Consider the following 26,551-nt stretch of genomic DNA (forward strand, 5'->3'; position numbering starts at 1 on the left):
AAAGGTGGTTTGAGATTTTCAACCTTGAAGAGTTCAATTAAAACAGCTGAAATTTCTGATATTGGAACGGCAAATATGGGTAGTGTTTGCTATAGTTTTCTAGAAATGAGAAGAACAACTTAAGTTGATTCTTATGAGATAATTTTGTCTGTGAAAAAAATAATTATCCTAGGTTTAGTTAGATCGATAATAGACTTAATTACTTGAGGGCATAATTAACGACACGCGTGTATTCGATAGCAATAAACAACAATTATCAATTTTAGTTAGAGCCCCCTTGATGAAATTTGAGTCATTTCGAAAACACTTGTTGAGAGTTTTAATTCAATTGTTTCTGAAATACGCAGCATTTCTCTGCTCAGTTTTTACAAAAAATAAATATAAGGGAACCAGAATAAAAGAAGTTTATACTTTTTCTCAGGAATTTTTGAATGTAAGGAGTCTTGAGGTTCTGTAAGTGGGGAAAATGGAAGTGTAGCCTATAAAAACTGAATGTGAGCTGAACACTCTGATCAAATCTCTCTAAAATTAAACAAGCACAGAGATTTCACGAGGGGCACATCTCAGTGGTAAACAAAGGCACGCCGAGTTAGATGCGCCGTCGAGGAGTTTTGACATAATATTGCAGAGTCAATTCAGAATTAATTTTACGAATTGGAATGATTCACTTGAACTGCTTACTGTTTGTTTTTATTGTTGGTTTCTGATTGAGCTTTCATATTTGAAATTAAACTTATTTGTCGTTTTCTTTTTCTCTGATGCAGTATGCAGTATTGTGCTTTTTGGTCTTACAATGATGCCGGCCATCGTGTATGTTCATTGGGAGAAAAAAACAAAGGGTAAGATGATACCTGAAAGAATTCAATAAATTGACTGCAGTTGGGTGCAATTGGAAATGTTTATAATTTGTTTGTGGATTTCTAAAATTGTTCCAGATTCGGCAATTACTGTCACAGATTCCGCAAATTTGCAGTTTTTGGCGCAATTTTGAGTGGTATAATTTTTCAGGTATTTGTTTGCGGAATCCAAAACGGCAGCGAAGCTCAAAGAAAAATAGCAATGACACAGATTCCGCGAAAATTCTGATATCTAATTCATGCCGAATTCGCTTAAAAAACACAAAATACACAGCCTGGCTCTGTAAGCCATTTAAATTTTAAATTAAAATTAATCAAGAAAAAAAAATGTTGGCATTGATTGAATTTTTTATAAAACTATTTAATTTTTTAGAACGATTTGTCCATATTTTTCCATTTCTCTACGGTTTGCAATTTCAAAAAAAAAAGAATTGAACAAGATTTTTTGGGCATGTTTATTTGTCAGAAAATTTTATCAATTTTGTCGTGAAGACTCATACTCTCAGATTGTTTTCTTGTTCTGCGGAACTTTGATAAGTGAAATAATTGACACAAGTAAGTTTGGATTTTTGCGTCGTATTTTGTTGCTTTAAAATTATTCAAAATTTCTGGTACTTTGTACCATGTATTTTCAAGAATTGATTTGGCTTCGTTCGCCAAGTTTTATAGAGCAAATGAGATTTTTTCTAAAACTCACGAGGTTCACTATTTGTATGACTGATACTATTTTGATAAAACTAATCCGGTTAAAAAATCGAATGGACAAATTTTTTTTTATAAAAGTTTGAAGATAATTTACTTTAAATATGGAACAAAACACAATCCAAGTAGTGGAAACATTTACGGTGAAAAATATGTGAATAACATTGAAAAATTGGCATTACGGAACACAAGTAATCTTTACTCGAGAGTTGGGGTAATAAAGCGAGATATAATAGCACTGAAAAGTGAATAGAAACATTACAAGGCCAAACTGTGCACCGGATAGGCTTAAAACTGTTTGTCTGATTGTTCCAGGATTCCATAGACAAACCTTTAAACATGTTCCAAAAAGTCAGTGGATTCCACTTACAAAACTATCTTAGATTTCGGGTACAAATACCTGTTACGTAAATTTTGTCGGCACATTTGTTGTGCCGAGGATCCCGCAACATGCGAATATAGCTATTTGTTCTGGATTCCGCAACTGTAAGTGGAATCCGCAAATTTACGGAGTCTCCAAAAATTCCGAATTTGGTTCTTACTGAGCTTGCATTTGAACAATTGAAAACTAGAGCTAGCATTTTTGTCTATAGCAATGCGAAATTTAAAGACAAGGACTTAACCAATGCCACTGGAATCCGCGAACAAATCTCAAAACATTTGTTAACTAATTTGGTGGATATCAGCTTTTTTGGATTCGTTAGGTTGAGAGTTTACGGAAATACAACGTTCAGCATATCGCCATTTTAAGTCAGTATTTGGGATTACGCCAATCTCAAATACTGATTTTGGAAGCATAACGCCGAATAAAATCAAAATTTGTAGTCTTTGGTTTGAGATTGTGCGGAAACACAACACATAGCATATCGCTAATTTAGGTCAGTATTTGGGATTGACGCAATCCCAAATACTGATTTTGGAAGCTTAGAGCCGAACAAACTAAGCAATTGATGTCCATGGCTTTAAAGTGTTTGGAAAGACAGCGCACAGCTTATTGATGAATTAAGTCAGTTTTTGGGATTGCATCAGTATTTGGTATCGAAATTCAGATCAATGTAGGCCAGTATTTAGGATCAGGAGGTTAGCATTTGGGATTGAGATTGCTTTTTCTGATGTACAGTAATTAAACGATATAATTTTAAACGCTATACTACACACATATAAATATATAAACGGAATACGCAAACAAAATGCAGATTTTACTTACAATTTGCGGATTCCACTTACACGTTGCGGATTCCGCTTACAGTTGCGGAATCCGCAACAGCTCATTTTAACTAAACAAATGTCTTATTATTTGCTTGTGGAGTCCACAAACTGTTCTGGATTCCGCAAGTACGGTTGCGGATTCCGCAAAACCGCCTAATTCCGGAGCGATTTTGAGCAGTGCAATGTTATAGGTATTTGTTTGTGGAATCCAAAATAGCGACAGCGAAAAAGATCAAAGAAAAGTAGCAAAGTTGCGGATTCCGCGACAAAACTGATTTTGGCCTGTTGCGGAATCCTCTTACAATGCACAGAATGCACAGTTTGGCCTCGTAATGAAGTGCGTGAAAGGTTTAATCAGGGATGCAACACGAATTCTAAATTAGGGATTAAATACGAGGATGATCTGTCAGTATCAATTAAGTGATCTTAACTAGTGGACTAAGTCAACCGGTCTATTGGGTTTTAAACAGATCTTTCATGGTGCAGAAAATGACAACGATGTAATCGCTACTGAAATAAAAAAACAGGAAGATTATGAAGCTGAGGTGGTTGTATATCGAGCACTTGAGAAATTGAAGGAGCCCCTTATTGTGTTTCATAGTTTTGATTACAGTCACGACCAGTTTCGAATCTGGGACTCGAATCATGATAGAAAAACCTGCAGTCGTTCTGGGGTAAAACCTAACTGTAAAAACGCGCATGCAGATGAAGCCGAGCATGATTTCGTTGTATTTGGACCTGATTACATCGTAATGATAGAAGTCAAGAATCCATCACTAGCTCAGGCTAAGACACACAACAAAACGAGTAAAAGCAAAGAGAAAAACCCCGACGTTGGTCCTAATAAGTTAAGGAGCGAAGCCAATAATCTAACTCAAGCCACAACAAGTAAGCTAAATGACAACATAGAGGAAAACACTGAAGTCGCTCCTAATGATTCAAGAAACAAAATCAAGGATTCATCGCTATCTCCATCATCAAAAACTTTGTTTCGGGTGCCAGGATATCATCTATTCGGAAATTCCATCAAAATGTCAAAAGCTAAGAAACGATCACTTGCTCAGACTAAGACAGACAACAAAACGAGTGAAAGCAAAGAGGAAAACCCTGATGTTGCTCCTAATAAGTTAAGGAGCGAAGCCAATAATCTACCGCAAGCCACAACAAGTCAGCCAAATGACAACATAGAGGAAAACTCTGAAGTCGCTCTTAATGATTCAAGAAACAAAGTCAAGGATTCATCGCTATCTCCAACATCAGAAAAAAAATCGGAAAAAAAACCTCCAATTTTGGTTGCTATTGAGAAAGCTACTACACAACTCGAGAAAGGAATGAAACTCCTTGAGAAAATTTCTGATTCCACTCAAACAGAAAATGGAATTTGTTCCCAAATCCGCGTTTTCCGTTTTGTTGCCTTCCCAAATATTTGCAAAAACCAAACCAACATTGTCGAACAAAACATCCCCCTAAACATTCATGCCATCTACAAAGATGATTTCAAAAAATTCCACAAAATTTGGGCGAATATAAAGAACGAAGGAGCAAGTGTTCTTGGAAACAAAACGCTTTCAGGTGACATAACAAAAATACAGAGCGCAATTTTGCGATTATTTACCTCGCATAAGGGACAAAAAAATGAAAAATGTCTTAGTTTGAAAGAATGTGTCGTAGAGATTGATCAAAAATTAAGAAATTCAGAAATTACCTTCAGAGGAAACAATACTCCTCCAAACCCATCAGTGATCAAAACAAGTGAACTCAAAGATCCGCCATTTGTGGTGAAAAATATCAACATTTTCGAAACCTGTCTAAAGCTGAAATACATAACAAATGAGCAAAGAAACGCCTTTGAAGATGAAAACTACCCTATTGTAATCACTGGGGCAGCTGGGTCCGGAAAGACGATTGTTCTGCTTGCTAAAGCTATTCACACAGTTTTGACTCAACCCGGAACTAAAATTTTTATTTTATTTCAAGGTGACTTTAAACTAGCTCGCTATTCAGAATATGTTGAACGAGCTGGTATCAAAGTTTACGAATACGGTTTTGATGAAGAAGACTTGAATAAGCTTGTTGACAAACTCGCAGAGCATGACATCATCATCTGCCATGGATATCCATTAAATTATTTTGATTTTATTTTAAAGGCAAATGGTAAGTTCTTCCCTGAATTGAATCTGCTTTTGTTCGCAGACGATTCTCAAGATGATGATTTCTTTTGGCATCCTTATGACTTGGAATGCTGGAGTTGCTTGGTAGCGGATTTTACCCAAGAAAGCCAAGTGTATCGTTCAGATTTACAACAATGGCTCGCCAGAGTAAAAGAGGAGAGAAACTTCAAAATTCATTGGCTAGGAAGGAGCTATAGGAACACACACAACATAGTTTCACAACTCATTCAGCTCGGTGAGGAAAAAGCGAAGCATAAACGGTCTAATGGGATAGAAAGAGATGGACTGGTACTACAACTCTCACCCATCCCAAAACATGGACACTTTATTCATGGACCTGAAATCATTGTAAAGATATACCGGTTACCAGAAGAATTAAAACAAAACGACTATCATTGTTTCGTGGACAAGCTGATTGACAAAGAATATAATAAGTATTCCGAATTTTGCGTGGATTCCCAAATCAGCTGCGCCTTTTTATTGAAAAATAGCTTGGTATATAATCTTGAGCAGTCGCTAAATTTTTAAACATTATAGCGATTGGTACACAGGTGGAAAATGATAGTGGCAAAATTCTGACACCTCTCAATAAAAAGTTTTTTTACCGCTAAATTCTAATCTATGGAAATGAAAAAAAAGAGCCCCAGCTCAAAAAACTTGAAATTTCCTTAACGTAAACTAAAGTTCTCTTCAGTATTCGAAGCTTTCGACATGGCTTTAAGCGCATTTTTTCATATCTCTTAAGAATGAATATCTTTTTTGCTTAAATCTCAGAATGCTATGGCTAAAAACACTAATTGCGTTGCCAGAACTTGTTAGCAATCTGAACTGATTCTAAACTTAAGTTTTTATATTGCTTGAGCTCCGGTGACCGCAAGTTTTCTCGAGTGGTTATTTTGATTTTGTCTTGAACTAGACAAAACCCTTGAATCTCTTCGAAATTTTTTTCCAACTAAACAATCTGCAGCGTCAAGTTTTTCAGTATAAAACCATCAATGAATTTCATTACCGGTGCAAGCTCGTTGCTTCACGCGCAAGAAAAACTACCCGCGTCATTCATTTTAATTTGTTGATACTAACTCTGCCATACCTGATCTAAGTATTAATCCAAACGCTTTTGTTCACCACTGTCGACTTTCCACGACGCTCCACGACTGTCCACCACTATTTTAAGCCATTTTTTACTGTTACTCGGTAACCGTGACTTGGCATGAAGGCGTAAGTAACTCAGTTAAAAGACCTAGCTGAAATAACTTCAATTGTCTGAAAAAAAACATTTGGCATCTTAAAACAATATCGAGCTAAAATAAGGAAATCGTGCGCTGTTATTGCACCAGATTTGAGAAAATAATTTATAAAATCAAATTTTTACGCACTCTAACCATAAGTAAAGTCAATTACCTGATATCAAAAGGTAAAGGGTAAGGATGAGCAGTTCCGCAACGTATTCTCACAATAATCAACGTATTCGCATCCTAGTCAATTTGCAGAAGCACCTAGCCGAAGTATATTGAAGCGTATGGTGGGGCGTTTGAGTGAATTGGTCTTATAGTTATCTTATAAAATGTTGTGTTTGTGTTACAGTGCTTTAATGTCTCTTCATTGGTTTTTGTGATGGCTTAAAGTTTGATACGTCCCTCTATTGAATTCAATCGCATATTGTAACAGTTTGTCACAACGGACCAGGAATTAAACCGTAAATTACAAAAAAAACTGAGTGTCAGCTTAATTTAGAAATCGAGCTCCCAAGTGTTCATATTACTCTTCAAAAAGGCAACGAGAACAAAAAACGTATTTTTTTTTCTGAAAACTACATCATTTGCAGTTTTTTTCCTGAAAAGGGCTTTCTTGTTAGTAACTAAAACATTCAAATTGCCGAAAAAGCTACTAATAGAGATGAAAAGTGAGGAATTGGAACAGTGGCTTCATTTTGTGACAAAGCGACACGAACTGGTACCACACAAACATAGGAACTATGTGGTGTTTAGGGAGCAAGCAAGGTTTATTTCATCTCGTTTGGGGAAACGGGTTCTTTGAAAGCTCACTTAAAATCTCAAAATTTACATTAGTATAGATCGAGTCAGAGTAGGTTGATTTATAACTTTGATTTCTAGCATTGGAAAAAAGATCTGATGTTAACCAATTTGAAACAGAAGTGGTCGAGAGACAAAGCGAAGCATCAATGCGCTTACAAGAACCTCAAAAACCAAGAGCCAAAAAATAAAAAAAAAGGTTGGGAGAAGTACAAACCCGCGAGGAAAGTAGATAAAAACTACTAAATAAAAACAACTAAAGCCGAACTGCAGGATGACTACGACTATGTTTTCTTTTTTGCTAGCTTGTTAAGTTCTTCTAGGGAAACATAAGATATACGCACAGAATCTTGAGTGGAAAATGTTTCGAGTTTGAACACGGTATTGACCGTAACCGAACCGAGCGCATTTTTTTCTGGAATAATTACGATTCAGTTTAACGCCAACGTGGATGTAGTTTTTGTGTTTAAAGTCAAATGAGGAGGTTTGTCTTCAACAATAATGCTTGGGGCTGAAATCCTTCCTAATAATCCTAGATTTGTTACGCAGCCAACACGGATGCCCAGCGCACTATAGGTAATTATATGTCGAATATAAACGAAAAGTAAATGAAACCCCCTTCGGTTTTCAGTCGCAAACAATTGGGTCGATGCTGAGCCTGTCGCTTCAGCTATTTTTGAAAATTTTTCGTCACTGCGGTATTTAACTTTAGTTCTTCATACTTCAGTTCTTTTGGTAATACCCCCTGTTGGTCATCCCACTTACTTCAGTCAATTCTGTCACCCAAACCACGCATCGTGATTTCATTCAACTGCAAATTCGATACGTGCAAATTGTAACCCGTTAAAGTCAAATGAAACACCGCATATATTTGAGTGGATTAAACCAGTTAACAATCCAAAAATTTTAACGCACCCGTACAATAGCAGTGGAACATGTTTTTTCACTTCATTCAGCTCATGAGATAGCACCCTTGCAATCCATGCATCTGTTCATCAGCCGTATGTTTCGATTTTGGTCGTATCTCACGTATATCAACCTGAACCAAATTATGTTGGTGCGTCAACGCAATCGATATCTGTTCAAGACTTAGTCGTAGTCATGGCGTCAAACAGAAGGCTCCATCACCTAATTGGGAAATTTTTAAACCACGATGGTAACCGTTACAATGGATTGAATGAGTATGTTAGTTTCGCAGCTTTTTTGATTCTCATTTCACTCCCTCGGATAGCATTAAGATGGCGTACCGAAAAACAGGAAAGCTAAACCTTCGCTGTTAACAGGAAAGCTAAATTGGCAATTGCGGACTTGGAGTATTGAGATGGGATTTTAAAGGGATGCACTGAGGATTGAAAATTTTGGTTAACGCAAACCTTCGAGAGCGCCAACCTTGAAAAATTTAACAGCGTTCCACCAGTTGAAAAGCTCAATTTAGAAAGCATTGTAAGTTCTGTTTGCGTTATTGCAGTTTTATTGGTGAGCTTCAATCGTTGTAGAGTGAGGACATTTTGAAAACAACCGTCATCTTGAATCAAACTTTATTTAGATTGCCTCCGAACATGAAGAAGTTGAAAAATAAAGCCAAAATGAGTGAGCTTGTAAAATTTTTCTCTGCTAAAACAAAAACCGAGGAACCGTCAAGACAAAAACTGCTACCCGAGTTTTTGCATCAAGTGCTAAACCAAGCAAAGTTGAATATCTGTCTGCTCGCATCGCGCTGGTAAACATCCGTTATGAGGTGTTGAGGTCTTCAAGGAAAAGAATTCTAATCAAAAGGCAAATTTTTGCCGGAAGAAACATTTTGTTTTTTTTTCTGTCTGCAAGCATAATCCGTAAATGCGCAAAGGCTCGAAATTGCACAAACCTGAATGCAAAGTGTGCACATTTTTCACTATTGCATGGTGCAGATTGTATTTTTTCTCCTTGAATGCAAAAAATTTTATTTTTCCGGAAATATTTCGGCGGAAAATCAAAATTTTTTTGTTTCGCATCTTTGTTGCAGGACGTTAAAATCATGTTTCAGGTTATAGATTTAAGGGTGTCATCTGATTCAAAAACCGATAATGCTCTTGTTTTGTGTGATCCTTCGAGCAAGCACTCCTGGCTTCCTCAAGCTTCGCCTGCCGTATAAAATTGTCAGGGAAAAAAGATTTGAGCCTCCATAGTTCAATTCACTAATTTTTTTCGAGTGAATTTTTCGAGGTGACACATTTTGCTGACATATCTAAGACTGGTAAAATTTTTAATGTAACCGCTTACATGCAGGATGAAATTATTATTGGGTCTCGAAGGTTGATGTTTTGGCTGTTCAAGAAAATTACCCATACTTGGAACCGAGAAAGCCGGCTCGGTATCTTTATTCGGATATTGAAATGGTTGTCGGTCAGGATTTTTATCACCACATACTTCCGTTTGATTATATTCATGGTAATGATAGAAAAACTCCAGTGGTTTGTCTGCCAATAGGATGAGTTTTGAGTGGCATTCTTCCCTCATTGTCCAGATTGTTGTCAGTTTGCTTCAAGTGCAATGGTGAAGGCGTTGAACTTCTAAGTCAACTCAAAACGTAGTATGAGATATAAAACCTTCTTAAATCAACAATATACCAGGATGGTGAACGGTTATGGGTAGGATCTTTTCGGACTGACGATAGCAATGTTTTACCCAATAATTAATACACAGCGCTTGAAAAATTGATAGAAAACTATTGTGGTTTGAAAAATAAAGGTTAACACTGAGACGGAAAATCGTTTGTTATTCCCCTTAAACTGAACGATCCGCAGCCCCGATTGACCAGTGAATGTTTTTACCTCATCATCTTGTCCTCATCCCAAACCAGGTAATTTTTGACGGGTTATAAGCGGCGCGTCAAAACTTCCAGGCAACTCACTGAATTATTTTTTCCACTGAAAAGTTGATTACACGTTCATATGCACGCCTGTCAACATTAGTTTACCATCTCCTCGAACATTGAGTGTATGTCCCTCCAAGTTGGCGTACTTCCGTATAATTCATTGCCCTTTATGTGGCGCGAGGTCGCCACATCGCTTGTGGAAGTTTTTCGGTATACCGGGCACATTTTCGGTGAGTAATTACTAGGTTTTACATTGATGATAATTGGGGTTCATTCGACAATTGCGATGAAGTTCTGCGAATAAGAAACACAGTGGGGAACGTCTCACCAAGTTTGTTAGTCAATTTCCTACAATTGAAGAAAGTTTTAATCTTTCAATTGTTGTAATTGCAAAGGTAACGGAAGTTTCAAATGGGAGTGATAATGTGAATTCTCATGCAATAGGGTTGACATTGAACCTTGAAAATGACTCTCTTGTAGTTAGTCGTGGGATCAAATGTGAGTTTCAAACATCTGTTACGCAGCTAACTGTTAACCAGAGTAGCTACAAGTTAACCCGCACCTTTTTGGGGAATGAGATCAGCACGGTGTTACAATGGCTTCACTCCGTCAAGAGTTTACCATCTTTCCTTGCAAACTTTATGTGTGCAATACAGCACCTTATCACTGTGGATCAATATAATCTTGCGGACACTCAAACAAGCGGAAAAATGGCGAAATGCCAGAAAGAAAGCAGTCGGGCCAGGGCTCAAAGTTCCCTGTTAGGAAAAAAGTAGCCTTTCATTCTGATTCCAGATATTGGTACTAAAACCCGCTGAAAAACATCCCTGGACGACACAATAGAAAAATCAACATGAAGCTTTCAGAGCTCGTTTTTGTACGGGAGAAGTGGAGTAGTTTTAGAAAACTACATCGACAATTTTGATTGATGTAGAAGTATTGTCGAAACAAGCACTTCCGCGGGACTAGTTATCAGATCACCAAACCGACCGAACTAGCAATTGCGAAAGAAAAAGTGCTACATTTAGCTCAATCTAAAATGTTCTCGGTTGATTTCAAACACCATCGATCTAGCATAGCAATAAAAATGTCTAGACGCCTGACAGGCTGCTCATTTTTGATTGACCTTGGTGGCCTGATTCGTTCCACCAGACAGATTCTACGCTAGGCTGAAATAAGTTTCAAAACCAATCATCCCATCATTCTCGTGACATGTTTGTGAAAACAAGTCTGAAGAATCTGCAATTCAGCCATAACCATCAGCCTTTAATTATGGCCCAAAATAAAAACCGAGTCTGTAGTATTGGGTCTGCGAACGCCTCTCTGTGTGTTTTCAAACGCAGAAAACGGAGGCCATGCACCTTCTATACCGTGATATTAGAAATCTTTGTCGAACAGCTTGCCCACCACCAACAGCCATTCACTAATTATGAGGTGGATTATGTTGGTCTGTTTTTTGAGATTGTTCGCCGAAGTAGTGAGAAAAGATGATTTCATTGTTCACTTGTACTAATACCTGTGCTGTATATATCGAAACTGTTCCGTCTATGAACGCCGGCTCTTGCGTCATTTGTATTGGAAGATTTATCGCCCGATGTAGTACGACAAAGGTTTTGTGGTCAAACAGCTGTCCAAACCTAAAGGTTGCGGAGAATGATTTTCAGACTAGCGTCGGAAAAGTGAAACAGTTAGCATGCCCAATTTTTAGTGGAGAAGGGGATTAAGTAAAAATGCACTACCCCTGGCGCACCGCATAATTGCGGGTCTTTGGAAAGTTTAGGGGTCCAGTTTTGTACGCAATCATCGGTACTCACAAGTTAATGAACGAGGTAACCCACGTTTTGTTTACTGAACCAATCGTTAACTGCCCGTCCACTGACACCCATTTTTCCCATTTAAATTCAATTGGAAGCGTTTGTGCCCAACTATTTCCTTTTAAGCGAGCAGTTTCTAAGGTTTCCATTGCTATTTCTTGATGAAAACGTCGATCAGCGAAAGCACTATGTGAGAGCACAAGTTTATGCAACTTCTACTTGGCAGCGTTAACTAAATGAGTACGTACCTCCTTTTATTAAGCGCTCGAACTGGCATGCCGATTCTAATAGTGATTTACAGACTACTGATCTCGCTCGGATCGTCGATTCCAGCAGCCCCCTGGGCACTATCCTTTAGGCCGTGTAGCTGCGTTGCACCAGAGCAAAGATTACATCGCTTGTTCAGGACTTTAAAGGGCATTTTCGTAAGGCGTCTCGTTAAACTCTCTCCGGTTCCTCCGGCTTTGTGGACAGAAGGTTTTCTCAATAGAGAATAAGTTTGAACCAAAAAAAATCAGTAAATAAGCTAACTAAAAACGTAGAATAAGAGTGTAACTGCATAATAATATGAATTATAAATGCATTGAAATAAAGCGACAAATGAGGTTAGGCTAACGCTAACGACCGGAAATTCGACCGACCCTTCGTAACCGTGTACAAATCTCCCATCAAAAAACTCAGTTTTTTTAAGTAAAACTTATTCATTTAGTGCATAAAACGGTCTTGGTCGAATTTGATTCACAGGTTTTTGTCTGTCAGAACCGTATTTTGCCAAAGTTTGAAACTTAAACACACGCTCAAAAAGTCAGTTCCGAAATAATTCGTGTTATTGATTGTTTTGAACTATGAAAAAAGACAATTTGAAACAAACGTTTTGCCAAAATGTCGCCTTTCATTTCCCGTGTCTCTGTGAGGGTGTGCAAGTGTGTGTGTATGTGTGTGTGTGTGTGTGTGTGTGTGTGTGTGTGTGTGTGTGTGTGTGTGTGTGTTATTTCCCGAGCGTGTGCGTATGTGTGTGTTATTTCCAGTGTGTGTGTTGGGAGAGGTTTTCTGGAGAAATAAGGACAATTCCTTGGCGTTTAGTTGAACCTTCAAATGTTTAGCTAAACCTTCAATATTTGGAGAAGTCCATGTGGCTCGAAACTTGTTCTATCTTTAAAGCGTAAATTTTTTTGTAATTTAAAATTTGTAAGAATATTGCCAGATTTGTTTCTTATTTCAGAATTCAAAAGCTTGCTAGCATCTTACAGGATATGAAATCTCATACACTTAATTTCAATGTAAATTTTTTACAATGGGTCCAAAAAAAATTGATAAAGCGTGTATCTACAATTTTAGTTTCATGGAAAATTTGCATTCCCTTGAACACAAAAAAGATTCAGTGATATCCTATAGTAGATGCAAAACTGAGCTGCCTGTTTTCAATTTTTTTTTCAATATTCATTTGGAATACGTCTCCGGTGTGATATTTTGCTACCCACAATGACAAAAGTGGATATAAATCGATTTTAAAACAAAATCGGTTTTTGTCACTTTTTCTTCTAAACTTCGAATGACAGAAAAAAAAAGAAAATTTTTGCTACGTTTGTTAGAGTTACCAAAATTGACTAAATGTTTCAAAAAAAAACCCCAACCGTCCCCCCATGCCCCCCATATCTTATCCACCAGCTCAAGCCCTCTCCCCCCAATTCTTATCTCCCCATCAATTATACCAGATATAATTTTTTCCTCTAAATTCATTATATTAGACACTATTATTGATCCAAAATACTGACAATTCATTTTGACAATTTTCTTGATTTGTTATATATGTTAATGAACAAAATCTGATCTACAATGATGATTTTCTAGTTTTTTGTTGCATAGTTTTGAGCTCAAATTTTGATTTTTGGTGAATTTTTTCTCTATTTAATACATTGGCTTTTGCCCAGTATCTGATTTACATTGATAGTTTTTGAAACAACTTTTTTTCATTTTTTCGAGATCAAAATCTGATTTATATTGACCAATTTTTTCATTCGTTACCTTCAGGTTTTTGCCCATGATCCGATTTTAAATGTTGATTTTTTATAATTTCAATGCATATCATTGAGCTCAAAATCGGGTTTATATTAAAAAAATTTTAATGTATTTAATGAAGTCTAAAACATCTGGCACGTGTGTTTTTATTTAAAAAACAAAGAATAAAAAATTTCAATTAGTTTTCTAAATAGCATGTTTTTCTGCCTTGTTAGCAAAAAAAAAACGATTTTGATGTGGCGGAAAATCCATCGAAATCGACTTAAAGCGATTTTTTAGACTCTTAAATCGATTTAAAATTTTCAAAAAAATCGATTTAAATCAATTTAAAATCCACTTAAGTTCGTAACGTGTAAATTGTTAATCAATTTGGATCGATTTAAAATCGATGTAAAACCAATTGAAATCAATGGAAACCATTTCTGTCAGTGCGGGTAAGTTAAAGTCAAAGATATCCCGCAATGACGAAAAGGATCGATTTTAGTATGGAAAAAGAAGTTGATTAATTTTAGATGGGTTTTATTATGAGAAAAGTACAATTATTAAAAAAAAGATAAACACTGATTTAAGTCGATTTAAAATCGATTTAAATTGATCACAAATCTCAACAAAAAAACTGATCCAAATCGATTTTACATCGATTTAAATCTATTTTTTCCAGCCTTAATTCGTTTTTTTTTCTAAGAGGATCAAAAAGGTTTTGAATCAGTTTCAATTGATTTTTTTATTCGTTTCATTAGTTTCTTATTTATTGCATTTATTATTTGCCTATATCTTTAAATATTACATCCATAGCGTCTTGTAGCTTAAAAAAGATCAAATAAAAAAATAGCGATAAAAATGTATGATTTCCTTGCATATTTTCTATGATTTTTTTTGCTATGATTTTCATTCATGTTTTTCTATGATTTAATTGCATATTATTGAGATCAAAATTTAATTTACTCTGACTCTTTTTTTGTTTCTTACTTAAGTTTTTGCCCATTATCTGATTTACAATGATTTTCTACAATTTCATTGCATAGTTTCGAGTTTCCCATAATTTTCCGATAAATTTTTAATACAGCAGGGTTCTCAGAAAATCATACCAGGGGTTATAGCGGATTTACAAGGTCATTCAAGGTTCAACATAATTGAAGGGCCACACAATTACAGCCCAACAATAAGACAAGCAAGCGTCTTTCGTGTACGCTACGCATACGCTATTAATCACTATATATGTGTTTTAATTTCTCAATAACTAATTCATCAAACAACCCCTGTGTAAACTACAGCCAAATAATCAGACAGGCAAGCATCTTTTAAAAAGTTAGTATACTCCAATCGAAATGTGTTTTTTCATCCTTGTTGACAAAAAAACAAAAATACAAACAAAAGGGCCGATTAAAAAATTTGAGGCAAGCTCGCATATGATCTGTTGTGGAAGCCTCAGGTGCAAATTTCTTAAAATATTTGATGCGATTTGTTCACGACAGGGGGAACTAACCTACACAATATTTGTATTTGCTTAAGCTGAATCTTTATCTCAAAAAATGTGGTTTGCCAGCTTCAGTTTAGTTTATTTTTCTTACCAAAAAACACATTGAGAAAATTATTTATTGTCTAGAAGTCTTGTCGTTTTAACTTATTCCTTCCGCACCACTATTTATGAAATGATAACCGCAGAAAAAGTGAAGGGTAAAATAAGTCACGCAGCAGAGCGACATGCACAGTCTTTACAGTTAATAGGGCCCATTCTCAGTTGATCGGCACATTAAGACGACAGCTGCTTACCGGGTCGTGGATACATCCTTTTCGAGGAGCCCCGGATCACCACGCAAGTGGGAGCAATGTATCCCTTTATGGTCAACGCCACGGCACGGGTCGAAGGCCTGGTCGAGGTCGGAAAGAAAGTGGAACAGCAGCTGTGTTTTTGTCTAACAAGGGCATGGTGCCAGCACATGACCCCTGTGAGCTTATCTTAGCTGGTGACGTAGAGACGAACCCAGGCCCGGCTTGCGACAGCTGTCGACGGACTCTGAGGTCGGACCTCACGCCCGGAGCCGAAGGACGCAGGGAAGACATGAGCCCCCGGGGTTCCACAGGAGCGAGAGAGAGACAGTGTGCATAAGGTGCTGCATGGCGCTCAAAGCTACCGCCGGTGTGCAATGTGCTGAGGAGCATTACACCAGTATGCGCCACAAGAAGACCGCCTGCAGTGGCATCAGTAGGTACTCGAGCGACAAGTGGCGCTTCAACGCGCACAGGAAGGAAGCAATAAGAGAGACGGTTCCCACCGAGACGCTGGCGGGCAGACCGGTGGAGCAGTTGACCCAGAGAGAGGCAGACAGCACGCGCGTTAAAAGGGTCATGTAATCAGTGCAAGAGAACCATTGCCTCGAACACAGTACCAGTGACGTGTTCGGAGTGCAATACCAGCTGCCACAACGGTTGCATCGCCAGACTTGTGTTCAGCAGAGACCAAGTAGACTTCTTGGTCAATTACCAGAACTGGATGTGCAGCAGCTGTGCAGAGAGAAGGAGTAGCAGACGAGAGCCCGAATCGGAGACGTTCGTGCCCCCTGTTGAGCCGTCGCAGAGGAAAGCAGCTCACAGCCGGCCCAAGATCAGGATCTTGCAGTGGAATGCGGACGGGGTGAACACGAAGACGACGGAGCTTGCGGCCAATTTACAGGAACTGCACATCGATATTCTTCTTGTCCAAGAGTCCAAGCTGGCCAAGAAGAATCTGATCCCAAGAATCCCTGGCTACACATGCATCAGGAACGATAGAGCAGACGGCAGAAACGGAGGAGGTCTTTTGTCTTACATCAAAGAAGACCTGCAGTACGAGACGAGAGAGAGCTGGAACCAACAGAGAGGGAATGCAGAGTCCAGTTCCTTCCGCGTGAGAGTGAGCAAGCGGAAATGGACGATTTTCTCCAACGTCTATGTCTCCCCAACAGAGACACGGGAGACGTGGAAGTTCTGGTCCTTAGCCAGCTGCCGATTGGGAACAACTGTTTTTTAACCGGAGACTTCAACGAGCATTCAGTGCTCTGGGACACTGTACAGCCGAGTGACAGCCGTGGAGAAAGAATTGAAGAGTGGATAGCGGACAACGATCACATCTGCAGCAACGATGGGACGAGCACGTGCACCAACAGAGCCACAGGAGTTGGGAGCACCCCGGACCTTTTTGTGGCGCCTTCCTCGGTGGCCAGCAGAGTGTACTGGAACGCGGTAGTAGACATGGGATCGGACCATCTGCCGATCACGATAGAGTTGGAGTGTGAGGTCAACGCCACGAAACCGGGAGCAGCGCGTCCACGGTGGAATAGCAAGGGAGTTGACTGGGCAGTTTTCAGCAGCGAGGTGGAGCGACGTGCGGAGGAGTTTTCGACCTCGGATAAGCTGTGCGTGAGAGTGAAGACGTTCAACGAGATCCTGAGAAGTGCGGCAAGAGTCGCTGTCGGGAGGACAAAGCCACGGAAGACGAACAACACACCAATGACTCCGAGAATCAAGACGCTGGCGAAGAAAAAGAATATGCTCAGAAGAAACTGGAGAACGAGAAGAGAGGAGTGGCTAGAGGCATGCAGAGAGACTAAAGAAATGTTCAAGAAGGAGAGATAAGAGAAGTGGATCGAGTACCTTGACGAGATGGTGCAGGATCAGGACTACAGCAACATGTGGAAAGTTGTAGGTTCGCTGAATGGCAGACCAGATTCTACCCCAGCCAATGAGGCGATGCTGCACAATGAGAAAACCATCACCTCTAATATGAAGAAAGCGGACTTCTCTATGAGCCACTACACTGGGATCAGTCGCCTCAGCTTCAGCAGGGAGGAGAGAGACAAGAATCGCCTGTTAAAGACGTGGCTGCGTGCACCTACTGTAGACGAAGAAGGCACCGCCGACTTTAGCATAGAAGAACTCAAGAGAGCGATCAAGTACATGAAGACGAAGGGAGCAGCGGGTCCGGACGACTTCCAACCAATTTTTCTTAAGGAGTTGGGCCAGGAGACGAGTAGTGAGCTCTTGACTCTGTTCAACATGTCCTTCAACACGGGGAAGTTTCCTCAGGAGTGGCAGAACGCAGTCATTATCCCTCTCTTGAAAGCCGGCAAGCCCAGTAGCAAAGTCGCCTCCTCCAGACCAGTCAGCCTGACCTCCTGCATCGTCAAGACTTTGGAACGCATCATTGCAGCTAGAATCAGCTACTTGGCAGAGACGAACAACTGGTTTAGCGACAATCAAGCTGGGTTCCGCAGAGGTAGAAGCTGTGAAGATCAAGTGATCAGGATGTCGCAGTCCGTGAGCGACGGCTTTCAGAAGAAGACACCGGAAAGAACTGTCATGGCCCTGCTGGGCTTCTCGCGGGCGTATGACAGAGTGTGTAGGCAGGACCTGTTGCTTAGCATGTTGGAGAAGGGCGTCCCGCGGAAGTTCCTGCGCTGGATTGCTGGTTTCCTCCAAAACAGACAAGGCAGAGTTCTATTTGCCAACTCCCTTAACAGACACAGAACCATCAGACAAGGAGTGCCGCAGGGTTTTGTGCTGGCCCCCACTCGTTTTTCTGTTCTTTATCAACCCTCTCACCTCGGTCATCCCAGCAGAAGTCTTGTCGGCTCTTTTCGCAGATGACGTGTCGGTGTGCGGGACAAACCAGTCGAAGGAAGAGGCGGGTCGGAGAGTGCAGCGGACGGTGGACAACATAGTGAAGAGGGTTAGGGAAAAGAAAATGCTCCTCAACACTGAAAAAGGCAAGACGGATGTGACGTTCTTCGCAGCCGGTTCGGTGGACGCCAAATGGATTCCGAAGATCATCCTCTACGATAAGGAGATGGAGTTCTTCTGCAGCAACGACGGGATGAGCACGTGCACCAACAGAGCCAGAGGAGTTGGGAGCACCCCGGACCTTTTTGTGGCGCCTTCCTCGATGGCCAGCAGAGTGTCCTGGAACATGGGAGAAGACATGGGATCGGACCATCTGCCGATCACGATAGAGTTGGAGTGTGAGGTCAACGCCACGAAACCGGGAGCAGCCCGTCCACGGTGGAAGAGCAAGGGAGTTGACTGGGCAGTTTTCAGCAGCGAGGAGAGAGACAAAAATCGCCTGATGAAGACGTGGCTGCGTGCGCCTACGGTAGACGAAGAAGGCACCGCCGATTTTAGCATAGAAGAACTCAAGAGAGCGATCAAGCACATGAAAACGAAGGGAGCAGCGGGTCCAGAGGACATCCAACCGACTTTTCTTAAGGCGTTGGGCCAGGAGGCGAGGAGTGAGCTCTTGACTCTGTTCACTATGTCCTTCAACACGGGGAAGTTTCCTCAGGAGTGGCAGAATGCAGTCATTATCCCTCTCTTGAAATCCGGCAAGCCCAGTAGCAAAGTCGCCTCCTTCAGACCAGTCAGCCTGACCTCCTGCATCATCAAGACTTTGGAACGCATGATTGCAGCTAGAATCAGCTACTTGGCAGAGACGAACAACTGGTTTAGCGACAGTCGAGCTGGGTTCCGCAGAGGTAGAAGCTGTGAAGATCAAATGATCAGGTTCTTGCAGTCCGTGAGCGACGGCTTTCAGAAGAAGAAGCCGGAAAGAACTGTCATGGCCCTGCTCGACTTCTCGCAGGCGTATGACAGAGTGTGGAGGCAGGACTTGTTGCTTACCATGTTGGAGAAGGGCGTCCCGTGGAAGCTCCTGCGCTGGATTGCTGCTTTCCTCCAAAATAGACAAGGCAGATTTCTTTCTATTTGCCAACTCCCTTAACAGACACAGAACCATCAGACAAGGAGTGCCGCAGGGGTCTGTGCTGGCCCCACTCCTTTTTCTGTTCTTTATCGACCCTCTCACCTCGGTCATCCCAGCAGAAGTCTTGTCGGCTCTTTTCGCAGATGACGTGTCGGTGTGGGGGACGGAGCAGTCCAAGGAAGAGGCGGGTCGGAGAGTGCAGCAGATGGTGGAAAACATAGTGAAGTGGGTTAAGGAGAAAAAAATGCTCCTCAACACTGAAAAAGGCAAGACGGAAGTGACGTTTTTGGGAGCCGGTTCGGTGGACGCCAATTGGATTCCGAAGATCACCTTTACGATAAGGAGATGGAGTTCAACGTGAATCCGAAGTTCTTGGGCGTCACCATTGGGCAGGAAGTTGTCGTTCCAGCAGCACGTGGACGCTGTGGTGAAGACGGTGGAAGCGAGATGCAAGGCGATTGCGTTTCTAGGTGCGTCGGACTTTGGCTGGAAGACGGAGCAGCTCAGAAAGGTCTTCTTAGCCACGCAGAAGAGTGTTATTGATTACGCCGGCCCTGTTTGGCAAGCATGGCTCTCCTCCACGCAGATGGACCGTCTCGACCGAGCCCAGAACAAGGCGCTGAGACGCGTGACGGGTCACGCGTACTCCACACCAATAGAAGCAGTCCGCCTTGAAGCGACCCCCGAGAGCCAGAGGTGGTACAGGAGATCAAGATCAGAGGACGCACCCTAACCTCCTCTTACGAAGAAGAGCGAGAAGCCCTGCAGGAAGCAGCGAAATGGATCGAGACGAATACGAGAGCAGGGGACAACAAGGTCATGATTTGCACAGACAGTCAATCTCTAGTTGAGGCCATTTCGAACAGCTCCAAAGACACCAAAAACATCAGGTCCTACCTTAACCGCGCTCGACTTCCTCGCTGACGTATATCATATTCAACAACAACAATAACAACAACAACAACAACAACAGCTGCTTAGACGACTTTGAGAACTTCAAGACGGCGCTATACGCAAACTCTCCAATTGATTTTCGGAAAAAAGCATTCCTCGCTGACGTATATCATATTCAACAACAACAACAACAACAACAACAGCGACAACAACAGCTGCTTAGACGACTTTGGGAACTTCAAGACGGCGCTATACGCAAAATCTCCAATTGAATTTCGGAAAAAATTTTTTCACTCACAGCGGAACAGAAAACCTATACAAAGTCATTCACGAATTGAGCTCATTACAGAAAATTTTTCAAAAAAAAGTATGCAATTTTAGTAGCTCCTAATCGGAAGATCTCCAAAAGGCTGCAAAACGGCAATTTGCAAGGACTGAATCAAAAATTTTATTTCTATCCAATTCTATCTAAACTATCACAAAAACCCGTTTTTGATGGGTTGAAAAAAAAGTGTACATCAAAATCACGCAGACCGACTGTGTTTTTCTAATGTTTTTTTTAAATGAAAAAACATAGTTCGATTGACATGTTTAATTTTTTCTTTTTTTGGTTTGATGTCTGTTAAATTGACATGTTTCAACTCTCATATGTCGTCTTATGCCATGTTTTTAATGTCTCATCCTCTTCATTACCTAGTACCGCGTATTTAAGGTTTTAAACAGAAAATCCATCCCATAAGACCCAAAAATAAAAAGCAGTCGCATAAATCGCAAACCTTTTCAATTGGTCAAGAAATACTAAAATGACTCCCGGTAAAAGCTAGCCGCTTGGCGCATTACGCGCGCGGTCGGTTACCGGTGGTAACTGGACTGTCGCGCCGTTATTATTATGTGTTAGAATAGATCTCGTTTACATGCTAAAGGTCATTGTCCTAATTGATGTTGACTGGTGCGTGGCCAAACTATGTTCGAGAACACTTTGCTTAGAAGGCCTTACGATCTGATCTGAAGCAGTATGTTATAAGACTGAATTAACATTGATAGCACATGTTTTTTATTGACTTTAGCGAATTAGTATTTGATTAAATTAAGTAAGGTATCACATCACAGCCGTAGAATACGCTTACTTCATGGCGCAGTCAGCAAATGACCAGTGTACGCAAGGAATCCGCTTTTGGCACAAGCAGACGGCACAGCCACCTAAAGAAGGGATAGATGAACCAATTGTTTAAAATTGGCATTGTCTGCGAACACAGGCCTAACGTTAAATACGTTATTAGGGTCGAAATCGACAACAATCACCAAACAACAGCTCCAGTAGAAGAACCAGCCGTAGATGGCAAAACGGCTACAAATACTACAGATCATACCCTCTACATTCGAATTGCAGTCCAAAACTAGGTGGGAGAACAATTGTGAAGATGCTAGAAAAGCAGGAGTTTTATGCGATAGTAATACATGGGATATGGAGATGAGAAAAACCGAGTCACTCGTTTTTTTTCTCTAGGAAGAAAGGGACAGAACCGTATCCAGAAATGTTATCTGAATTTGGATATCAGCAAAATTTCCATCTCAATGAGGACGTTTTGGTAGAAACTGCAGGTGTTTTTCCATAAACCGATAATCCGAAGGTTCGACAGATCCATACTTTTTTCACGTAAACAAGCAAAAGGGGAAATTGGTATATTTCTACTGTCACCTGAAGGGCAAGGCAGAACATTGTGAGTTCGGGACAGGAGAAAACGTAATGGTTGAGTTCGGAAAGGGCTCCAGATTACACAATACGATTAGAGCAGAAACAGAAGAACACCAAGTCTATCCGAGATAAAGATTGATATGGAAACCCGTTGAGCGGAGGTGTGAACTTCGTGCAAGGTTATAGTATGATTTGTCGAGGGAAGTCATGCAAAGCATGTGGAAAATCAAGTTCGGTGCAGCATCACCAGGCTTTCCCGGCCACTTGTCAAGTTTGCAGAAAACGGGGCATGAAGAACCGTTTTGCTAGAATGAGTAGGAGTGGAGGCAAACAAGGCCAATCTAAAGCTAACTCAATATGTAGAGGAGTAAGAGAATCATCGTGATGCGGAAGTGGAACGAGACCTCCATTCCGTGGCAAGGTATATCAGGTTGATGAGGAAAAAAATAGCGTTCAGGTTGAGGGGAACTATGATGAAGGGTCAAGAAACCTGATAGAGTTGGAAAAGCGATTAGAAGTTTTTGATTCGGACTCATCGGATAATTATGGCGTAAATGCAATTGATGATGTGACAAAAGAGCCAAAGTTAGCTGAGGAATCAAAGGATTATTCCCTCAAAAAATGCTTAAAGATATGGTTATTTAAAGTACTTCCAACAGACAAGAAAAAAAATACGGCCGCGATTAGGTAATAATTAACATAGGTTTCTAGTGGATAGGTGGATAGTTGAAGCACTGCAAGTTTGATGCCACGACTTGTGGCAGCAATAGTCAATGAAAACTCTGAGCGAGCGTTTCGACAAGGTTGAGACAGGGTACTACATATTTTCAACCAATTTCTGGACAGTGGTTGACGATATCAGGAGGCTAATTATGGGTCGCGAACTGTTCCAAGGTCTGGGCTTGAAAATGATTCAAGAATTATTATCCATACCAAAAGGTAAATAAGGTTCCATTGATACTATTGGGGAAGATTACAAGGCACTAAAAATTTAATTTGCTAAGAAATTTCCGAGATTATTTACAAAAAATGGGGTAACAAAAGGATTTCAAACGTACAATTCAAAAGGGAGGTAAACCCTGTCTTCTTGCAAAATAAATTAGTGGTTGAAGTCAAAAGACCTGAAAAAACTGCGCACAAGGTTATAATGAAAAAACTCTCCGACCATCAGTTTGTTTCGGCTATTTTCCTAGCCGTGAAAATGGACAAATTATTCAAATTGGCAATTATTTCGAAACAATTAAACATGGTAATTCAAATCATAGATAAAGAAGATCATATTCACAAAGTGAAAAGCTGTATGAAACAGAAGGATGACAAAAAATTCATTGTTATTTAACAGAAATGCAAACATGAAGAAATCGAATGACTGGGTTTTAAAGCGTCAAAATGGGGTATCAAACCTTGGAATCGAAATCTGAATCCCTTGCAAAAATATCGTCGCCTGAAACGATAAAACAGCTCAAGTCTTACATTGGATTGGTGCACCATGTGACAAAATTCATACCAGGTTTAGCGGCATTGTTTTCGGCATTTAGAGATTTATTCAAAATTGGCAAAAAGAAAAGATTTGTTTGAAATTAAAAACACAAAAAATAATTTCAATTGGTCCAGTAAAAAGTTTTGAGACAGCGAAAAACTCTCAATTTGTCAGAAATTTGGAAACCAGAATGAAATGTGATGCTTGTAATGAAGACCTGGGTGTGGCCGTTGAACAAAAAAAACAGTAGGTTGGAAAAGTGTGGCTTTTGGGTCACGCTTCCTTTTTTCGGCCGAAATGGAGTATAGTAATAATGAGCTGGAATTAGTATGTATTGTATTGTCTATACAGCAATTTCGGTTTTATTTAAATGGTCAACAGTTCCTTGTGGTCCAAGAACATAAAACGTTACTCAGAATACTCAAACTTAACCCTTCAAACAAAACTTATAAAAGTAGAATTACGAGATGATTAGGACGTTTGATTCCAAGTACGTTTAATATAGAGCACAATCAAGGAAAAATAGAGGTCAAGGTAAAAATCGAATATATTTCGCGTTTTCTGGCGAAAGAAGCAAAACTACCCTCGAAAACTGGTGAGGAAATTGTTGTTGCTCGATTTAACTCAGTTAGTATTTTTTTACTTAATTTCAAATTGTTCGATAAGCAATCGAGCGGGAATTCGGGGCATATTTGTGGTTTGAAAACAAGTATGGATTTAAGTTACGTCACTAATTACTCAACTGTGATTGGTCCCATGAGTGCAATGATTTCACAATTCAGAAAGCGCGCGAAAAATAGCATACCGTATTGTGAACGTTCTAAACTTTATCAATTTAAAATTAAGAATGATATCTTCCAGCACTATCAGAGTAGCAATCATTTGCAAGATCAACTAGAGCCAGAAAAAAGCAAATTGAAAAGAGAAAATTTTGGAAGTTACCCATGAGGCAATGCAAGTTTTTTGACTATGCGAACTACATCACTGAAAATGAGAGAAGTTGGCCAGCGAAAAAGATACATTTGTAGAAGTCAGGAAAATTGTTTTAGGCGGAACAATTTTCAAGGAGAAAGAGGATATTTCCAGCGACGCGGGAGGAAGGTAAAGTTGAGTCATCTAAAAGAAATGAAAACCGGTAGATGATTCGAAAAAAGAAGCAGGACAAAACAGCCTTCGGGAAGGAAAGCAAGGCTCATAAACCACAGGAGAAAAAAGAAATAATCGCTGTTGCGCGAGAACAAAAAGCACATAAATCAGAAGAAAGAAATCTTAAGTCGATATGATATGGTTAACGAGGAGGAAAACAAAAGAGGGAGAAAAGCTGATACTATCAGATCCAATGGAAAAAAAAGATTGAGAAAACTTCTAACTGAAAAATAAATGCTGCGCTGACGAACCGAAACGGAAAGCTAAGAGAAAATCTGGACTGCATCATCAAAAAAAGAGGAGCTAATTAGACCAATATAAACGAGGGGTTGTGAAATGAGGGATAATCAAGGTTAATGTTAAAAATGCAATCCCAAACGCCAATCCGGAGTTCTTGAGCGTCACCATGGACAGGACGTTGTCGTTCCAGCAGCACGTGGACGCAGTGGTGAAGACGGTGGAAGCGAGATGCAAGGCGATTGCTGTTCTAGGTGCGTCGGACTTTGGCTGGAAGACGAAGCAGCTCAGCAAGGTCTTCTTAGCCACGCAGAAGAGTGTTATGGATTACGCCGGCCCTCGTTGGCAACCATGGCTCTCCTCCACACAGGTGGACCGTCTCGACCGAGCCCAGAACAAGGCGCGTAGAAGCAGGTGCTCCACACCAATAGAAGCAGTCCGCCTTGAAGCTAATGTGCAGAGCTACCAGACTACTAGCAGGAGACTGACAGTGATCTCCTGGGAGAAGGCCAAGAGAGCTCCGAAGAACCATTCCAGAGAAGTTGCGAGTCGCCCCGGGCTTCCTCACCGTTTATGCCGCAGTAACTGGAGAGAGCAAGCCAAGAGGACCGCGGATCAGCTACCGGAGGAGTTGGAGAAGAGAAAAGTCTTGAGTGTGGAAGCAACCCCTTGGATAGAAGAGAGACAACGGTTGACCGCATTTCCCAAGCTGATGGGAGAAAACAGAAGCGACAACAGTGTAGAGAAGGCCGTCAACACCATCAACGACACCTGCCCTGAGTTTGTGATCTACACGGATGGCTCCGCAGCGGAAGGAACCAGAGACGGTGGATCTGCAGTTGTAGTAACGACAGGCGACCCCCGCGATCCAGAGGTGGTACAGGAGATGAAGATCAGAGGACGCACCCTAACCTCCTCTTACGAAGTAGAGCGAGAAGCCCTGCAGGAAGCAGCGAAGTGGATCGAGACGAATACGAGAGCAGGGGACAAGGTCTTGATTTGCACAGACAGTCAATCTCTAGTTCAGGCCATTTCGAACAGCTCCAAGGACACCGAGAACATCAAGTCCTCCCTAAACCGCGCTGGAGCACACACGATCATCCAATGGGTACCCGGACACGTCTTCATACCCGGCAACGAAATGGCAGATCAATTGGCAAACGAGGCGGCCAGTTCCAGAGAAGAAGAACCGAAACCGGTCTCACTGAGCTGCGCCAAATCCTGTATCAAGAAGACCATGAAGGACGGAGACCCCTCTCACTAAAGGATAACGGCCGTGTACTCCAACTATTCCAGAGCGAGAGACAAGGAGGCTATCGAAACAAGGAAGGACGCGGTTCTGCTAGCAAGACTACGGTCAGGCCACTGCATGGCCTTCTCAGCTTACAAGAACCTGATGGACCCGTTGATAGACCCCCCATGTAGACGATGCAACCAAGACAGAGACACTGTTGAGAACTGGCTAGACTACCCTGGCACCGCAGCTACTAGACAGGAGTTATTTGGAACCATCAACAACGACCTTGGCTTTCTTACCCGATACCCAAACGAAACGTTAACGTTGGCAGCGAGGACATTGCCAAAAATCATTCCTTGCTGACGTATATCATATTCAACAACAACAACAACAACAACAACAACAACAACAACAACAACAACAACAACAACAACAACAACAACAGCTGCTTAGACGACAACTGCCTTT

At 40.7% G+C, this 26,551-nt stretch overlaps 1 protein-coding gene across 1 annotated transcript in view; it reads left to right on the top strand.

Moving 5' to 3' along the window:
• Positions 1 to 1,662: 1,662 nt before the first annotated feature.
• LOC134853373 (uncharacterized) overlaps positions 1,663 to 26,551 on the top strand; it is a 33,144-nt gene continuing 8,255 nt past the window's right edge. Inside the window, exon 1 of the transcript XR_010164356.1 lies at positions 1,663 to 5,434. The gene's annotated coding sequence lies outside the window, so the exon portion shown is untranslated. The remainder of the gene's footprint in view (positions 5,435 to 26,551) is intronic.

The sequence above is a fragment of the Symsagittifera roscoffensis genome, chromosome 8, assembly GCF_963678635.1.
Source record: "Symsagittifera roscoffensis chromosome 8, txSymRosc1.1, whole genome shotgun sequence".
Lineage (NCBI taxonomy): Eukaryota > Metazoa > Xenacoelomorpha > Acoela > Convolutidae > Symsagittifera > Symsagittifera roscoffensis.